Source organism: Volvox carteri (assembly GCF_000143455.1).
Source record: "Volvox carteri f. nagariensis unplaced genomic scaffold VOLCAscaffold_30, whole genome shotgun sequence".
NCBI classification, from domain to species: domain Eukaryota; kingdom Viridiplantae; phylum Chlorophyta; class Chlorophyceae; order Chlamydomonadales; family Volvocaceae; genus Volvox; species Volvox carteri.
The window spans coordinates 138,450-145,839 of record NW_003307573.1 but is presented as its reverse complement, the minus strand read 5'-3'; positions in this window follow the sequence as shown (position 1 = coordinate 145,839).

Sequence of the window (7,390 nt, the reverse complement as noted above, 5' to 3'; positions counted from 1 at the left end):
GCAGAAGAAGGTAGGGGAGGTAAGCGCGACGGAGAGGAGAGACAGGACTCAGGCGCGGGCAAGCCTACCGGGGGGGCAGCATCGGAGAGGCCGGGGGCGTGAGAAAGTCCAGAGCGGGCGTCGGGCCCACGGAAAGGGCGGAGGGGTTGGGCCCCCGAGGGGCAGGAACGGACGGAAGTAAGGTAGTTGACGAGCCGAGGAGGGGCGCCCCAAGTAGGGCCGGGGAAGGCAAGGAAAGCCTGCCCGGCACCGGACAGGCAAGGGGCGAGTCCTGCAGTAAGGTAGGCAACCGTAAGAGAGGGCCAGAGAAAAGGATGCGCAGAGAGAGGGGGCGCGCACCGGGTAGGCAGAAGACACAGTCGGATGAGGAGGATTCGCATAGACGAGGCGTAACAACGGCGAAGGAGGTCGCCGCTTCTGTGGAGAAGCAGAGGCTGGGTGGAGGCGAAGGTGAATGGCAAAGTAGCGACGAGCGAAGTTACCTGTGGCACGAGCCGAACTAGAGGCAACGCGGCGGAGTCTTGGGAACGAGGTAGAGAATATGAATGGTAGGTAAGAGAGTCGGCATGAGGCTGGAGGCTTACGTTTTCTGCTGTCGATGACTGCATTAGGTTATTTTCGTACTCTCTACTCGATTGCCGTGCGAGCGGCCCACCCGCCCTCCCACTAACAGCCAAATGGCTGATCGGAATTGTCTTTGAAGGGTTTGGGTACCGCGGGAGTGTGGTCGCAGACGCAATGGCCTTCCCCACAATAAGTTAGTAGTGAGTACGGATCACGCGATGACGTTTAAGCAACGCCACCGCAGGCAGAACAGCCGAAGTTACTTTCGCAAAAGCATGTCCACAAACTGTGTCAAAAATTTCCTGCAGAATATGTGCTTCTTCTAACCGGCAAAAACTCGACCCGCATACTACGGCAACACCCCTGGAGGCCAGCTAGCCAGCCAGCCCAGCACGATTACCACCACCGCAGGGAATGTCATTGAAATTGATGCATAGGCCGTGCACCCCATATGGCGATTTCCGTGGCGTCATCTCTCTTCCTTTTGCTTGAGTATTACAGTAATAGTAACCGCTTGGTGCGTAATGCTGCAGGGTATGAAGCCCAAAGCATTCATTCCACATTTCTCTTTCTGCTGAGCTCTAATACCTTTGCATTCCCATTGGAACCCATAAGCCCTCGATTATTTCTCAACAGTCCTTTCCCACCACCTCAAATGCCAGTACCCTGCGTACCCGTGACATCTGATCAATTGTAACGGAGGGTGCCCAGTGTCTGTGTGTGTCTGCACGCCTGTGTTGTTGATGTTGTTACAGGGTGGTTAAGCTTCACCAGTGGCCTCCTTCCCGAGGCAATTCCCTGCTCTCCCCTGCTAGAGGGGCACCCTAAGCCATTCACCCCATCCGACTTCAGAGTGTATTCGTTGGGTTCGGCAACTCACCACCAGCATCCAACCAAATCTCGCGGATCAACGGCGCGTCAACTTAGTTCCTGGTCAGCTCGCGAGTTGATGTTATTACGTCCTACACCGTCCACAAGATGGGGGGCCACCTCCCATTTCATCACCTCTCAAACACCCCGAGAGGTCGGCAGGCGGATTTGAACCCGGACGCGCCGGAACGCGACGGGAGCTATCTGTTGTTGTTGTTGTTGTTGTTGTTGTTACAAGGTCGTGGGTGCGTTCCCCGTACCTGCAAACCACCCTAGTACGAGCCGAGGGCTCAAGGCCTGCCAAATCGCCTATAAGCACCATCCTACCTCGCACTTCCAACGAAACAAGTGATGAAGGATACTAACGACCAAAGGGAACGATAGAGTTGCGGTGGGACCATATGCGTTCCAGCATCCTTGCCAGGCGTTCAGGTTCCCACTTCATAGCGTCCTTCATATGCTCGAAGCGTGGAAAGCCCATATCAGATCTGATTTTGTCGTACGCCGGACAGTCCAGCAAAATGTGTTTCTCATCCTCGATATGGCTATCAGTGCCGCAGCAAGGGCATACTCGCTCCTCCCACGCCTGTGTGTCTGTGTGTCAGTCTGTCTGTGTCTGACTTACAGAACCGCAATGGGCTCTCCGCAAGGTTGTCTTAATGTGTATTCAATGCTTCTTTCGGCATTCGCTAGTAGCTCATTTTGGCGCATGGTCCCTAACCATTTTGTCCCGAATCTCCTGAAGGCCACTCGGCCAGCTCTGCGGGCGACATGCTCTTCATTCTAAGGGTCCAGGGGAAGGAGGACGGAAAGCAGGTCCTAAGGAACAAAGTCCCCGTGGCCAGGCTACCAGATGCCCAGGTGGCCTGGTGGTGAATTGTACCTTGTATTTGCTAAACCATTTGCTGTGTGCTTGCGAAGAAGTTCATCTCTCCACGACGGACTTATTATGGGTCATGGCGCTAATGCGTAGGCACAGCTTCTTAAGTGTTACCTTTGGCGGGCGGACTGGGCTGTCAGTTTTGCTGGACAGACCTTTCCACCTCCTCCCCAAGGGCTGGTTACGGCTGGTATTTCACCCCCTTAACAGTACGATTGCGAGGCAAAGGCCTCCGTCTCCCTTCCGGTGGTGAGTTGGTAGTATTAAGTTATAGCCCTTTCCGGCTTCGGCCGATACGGCCTGCTGGGAAACAGGGAGACATGCAGGAGGATGAAGCACAGATGATGCTTTCGATCCACAGTATTGGGACTTTGTGCTAGCGTGAGCTCCCTGGCAAGCGTGAGGGGTTGGTGCTGAGGGAAAGATGGTGCTTGGTTGGGGGGCGCGGACGGCCTGTGGGTACGTGGGCGTGAGACACATGCACGTCCAAAAGGCAAAGTACATCGGTAAGACATACCTAAGTGTAAAGGGACATATTGACTCATGCCCATTCGTACGGGGCTATCTGCAAGCACATGCTGTGCACCTTCCTCCGCAAAGGCAGCATGACTGTTCTTGTATACCGCGATGCGATGCGGCGATATCGATACCTTTTCACGGAGCCATATAGAAAATTGATTGAGGCCGTTTTAGTATACGAAAGTAGTCGCGGTCATCTATAGCATCTATGAGCTCACTTAGGTCGTATGCGGATTCAGAGAATTGATTGCATAAGCTTAGCAAAAACAGAACAATCCTTCAGAAACCCCATAACATGTCGAGAATGGTGCATTCTCTGGACTGAAAACCGCCAATGTCCAGCTGCAGTCCTATAATTAACAAGAGGACCGTCGCCCATCCGCATGCCGTCCAGAGGTACGTGTCGGTGAGCGCGACAGAAGGACGTGAAGATACGCTGGTGCATGTAGTGCGTTTGTGCCGCTGTTTATCATCACAATCCAGGACTAGCTGTAAAAAGTACTTCTATCAAAATCCGTAATAGTGGGCGATATCGTCCAACCTTCTGCTTTGGCAGGATACCCCATAATCTGTACAGATATTTTATTTGAATCATTACATAAACAATGCAACGAAAGACACCGGCACGTCGTAATCCTGGGAGATCGACTCGGAATGTTATGTGCGAGTTGTTATGCGACGCATGCAACCTAGGTGAAATAGGAAATATTTTGGCATAATCTTGTATTCGGAAAACCTTACCTCGACGTTGGAAATATGGTCATACTGCGGTGCCCGGCCGCGCGATTAGCTCCTGGTGCAAACACGCTTTACAGCCGCGGTTATTGAAACATGATAATATTAATGAGTCGTGAAACATAAACCCGCTGTCGACTGTATTTTCCACATGCCGGCCGCAATTCCTTACAAAGTGAGCCTTCACACGGCTATGCAAGGAGGCAAGTGAAAATCATTTGGCACAGTACGCTCAGAACATAGATTAAAGTTCTGCTGCAAGACCGTTGGCCAGACCTAGCTCATACAAGACATAAGCCTTGTGCTAACGCTAAAAGTTTTGTACTGCGAGTCGGTTAGCTTTGTTTCCAACCTGTGGCTCGTATAGAGGTCCTCGCTTTTCAAGAGTCCAGCTATTGCAAGCTATGCTTTAGGTTGTTCAGACAAATAGCCACCATGATGGGCCATGCGTGTCAGGCTATCCTTGACGGACATGCCCAATTTAGCAACGCGCCAATGGAAGTGCTGAACAACAGAAATGCTGAACATGGGAGTCTGAATTCAGAAAGTGTTTGGCACTCGCAGCTGTAGGACGTGTCCGCCCGCTGCAATGGCAAAGCGATGTTTTGAACCAAACGCCCCAACGAGTTCTTCCTGCGGTCGTCACAGTTGCCATCAGCAAGGCATTTCAGAGCCTTCACGGCCTGAGGACATCAGCAGTCTATGCCGGACAAAGTCGACATATATCCAGACATCGTCGCCGTCTGTTTCCGAACCGGATTTCACAGTTGGAGAAGGAAGAACCGCAATTGCCTGTGAGTATACATCTCTGCTTTCAGACTGGACGTTGCGGCGCCCCGGACCGGGTCTTCTCGTCCAGGATTCGGTCGGACATCCGCCGAGCGACCGCGTCGACGTGCACTGCTCCAGTAAAAGCCTGCCGGAAGATAAGCAAAAATCGCAGGTTCAAGGAGATTATACGGAGGCTAGTGCGTCCGTGCATAGGCTTTCAGTCTGCCCAAGCCATACAACAACTACCGCTACCACGATCGGCACCATCAAATCGCTGCCTTTGAACGAATATTATCCAGAATCAATTCTTGGCACCTTACATCCGCAAAGCGCTGTAAGGTTCCCACCATCAGGATCAAAGCCGGCAGAGCTCAACAGTCGCAAGGTGCTGGTTACCGACCTTAGCTCGAAAGGGGACCCATGCGCCCAGGGTCGCCGGGCGATACCCTCCCGCGCTACCCAAACAACATTCCTGCCGGGCTGTGAATCCTGGCTGTTGCCGGCGACCGCTGCTGACAGCTCCGTTGTGCTCGGAGGCAGCGGTCGCGGTGATTCGCGTCAGGGGTGCAAGCGCTCGTGGCGGCAGTCCGCGTCCGAATGGGCAGGATCTACCAGTCCAGGAGGTACGGCAGCAACCGCAGCGGAAGGAACCGCAGCAGCTGTGGCCGCCACGGCGGGGCACCCCTGTCAGGAGATGCCGTGTGGCACGGCCCGGCCGCCAGGTGTTGCAGCCCGACAGGCGGCGCTTCAATTGGATCACCTTGCGACTGAGACAGGGTCCAAAGATGGTACGGTGCCGTACGTACGGCCCATTCGAACCTTTACGGGTGCGCCACTCTACGACCCCATACAGCCAAACCATCCTGCAGCAAAGGTAAGATGCCTACCCTCCTACCCTTTCTGTCGAGGGTTGGTACTAGAGACAAACTCTGTATTGTTGTTATAGGGTCTAGTTTACTAGACCCTATTAACAATACTGTATTGTCCAGTGTAATTTTAGTGTAAACTAAGCAGAACCCTTTAACCCAAGCTGCTGCTGCTGCTGCTACGTCTCTGCTGCATCGTTGCACAGGTTTGTGCCGTGGAGCCCGTGGCGGCAGCGACGGGCTTTCGTGAGGCCGCAGCCAGCACCAGTACGGACGGCATGCGACGGCGCTTGGCTGCCGCGTCTCCTGCCCAGACCGGCTCCTATCGGGCCCCTAGAGATACCAGCGGGCGGGGTGGGCTGTGGATCGACCGTGTTGCTGCATTTGCTGCACCTCCCAACGATAACCATGGAATGGTTTTGAACTTGGAACAAGAAGAGAAGGGGGCAGAGGACAAAGAACTGGATGGGGCGTTGCAGCTGCAGCTGGAGATGGCGCGTGTGAAGCAGCTACCTGGCACGGCACGGCTCACGTTCGGCTATGCAGGAAGTTGCAGCGGGGATGCGGGGGATGGATGTGCGGTGCTTGAGGACATATGCCGGCAGCAGCAGCAGCAGCAGCGACACCGACAGCATCCACAACGAGGGCGGCAGCAGCAGCAGCAGCAGCAGGAGGACCAGGAGGAGGAGGAGGAGAAGCATGAGCAGGATCCCGTGCGGGAGTGGCGGAGGGAGGGCTCCCGGGGAAGTGTGCCGCCAGAGGAAGAGCTCTGGGTGGTACTGGATCGCGCAACTCTTCATGCACTGCAGGAACGGCAAGGGGCAGCAGCAGCAGCAGCAGCTGCTGCTGCTACTCCTGTTGCTGTAACGGCTACTAGAACTGCTGCCGCTGCTGCGACCCCAGTAAATACTACTAGGCCGGCCGTTCCAACGGACGTGCAGCGATTCAGCCCTCAGGCAGCCCTCAGAAGCCGCTTTGCTGCGGCGTCCTTGCACCGTGATGATGCGGTGGTCAGCGATGGTAATGTGCTGCCGCATCATAGTTTGCTGTGTACGGTATGTCCACCGCAGCAGCGGCCGCTGCAACTGCCACCACAACCGCCGCGCGCTCCTGTCTCCATTTCCTCTGCATCAGGAGAGTCAGCTAGAGGCCCGCGACTGGGAGGTGAATGGCCCCAGGGTGGGGCCTCCGTTGCAGCAAACCTTCCAAGCGCAGGTAAAATGCTGGCTGCTGCACCTGCACCGCGGTCTTCCAGCAACCCAGTGCACCCCGCGGGTCGCGAGGCGCTGTGTGAGGCGCTAATCCAGATGACGTTCCGATACTATATGGAAAGGGGCCTGCCGATTACGAAGCAATGATTGTGGCGAATGCGTTCGTGGCTATGGCAGGCAGGACGTGCTGCCGTCCCCGCCGCTGGAGCTGCAGCTGCACTTTCCTTATGGGGTTGGACCGCATATGCATGCATGTATGTATGTATGTATGACATTGATTACACATGCATGTATGTATGTATGTATGTATGTATGTATGTATGTATGTATGTATGTATGTATGTATGTATGTATGTATGTATGTATGTACGTATGTATGTATGTATGTATGTATGTTTGTATGTATGTATGTATGTATGTATGTATGTATGTATGTATGTATGTATGTATGTATGTATGTATGTATGTATGTATGACGTTGATTACACTGTGGGCTGAAAAGCCGGGGGCCCAGGGCCGAAGCACAGCGCGGGGGGCGGGTGCATACGGCTGGTTAGTCTCATGCACTCCGCCCCCGGGTCAGGCCGCACGGGAAACGACGGCCGGCACGCAACAGCGCTTGTTTGGCGCTCCAACTAGACGGGATCTATGCCCGTTGGTCTCCTAACATAAACGAAGTCGCAACTGGGGGGCTCTTCCTGCCGACCGAACGAACCGAGCATCTCAGAGAGCTCGCTACCAGGACTTGGGCGACCGGGAGCCCGACGAGTCTTCCCGGGCTGGGGAGGTCACCAAGCTCAAAAATCCTCACGCAAAAAAGAGCGCAAAGAGCTCACACCACAAGACGCCAAACAGCCTCCTGAGACTACTACCCTCCTCCGCCTCTCCCTCCCTGGGCTAGTCCAGGGGAGATAGCCCCCGTCGAGGGGGTAACACCGCACAAGTCCGCGCCCTTCCACAGCACTGGGTCTAAA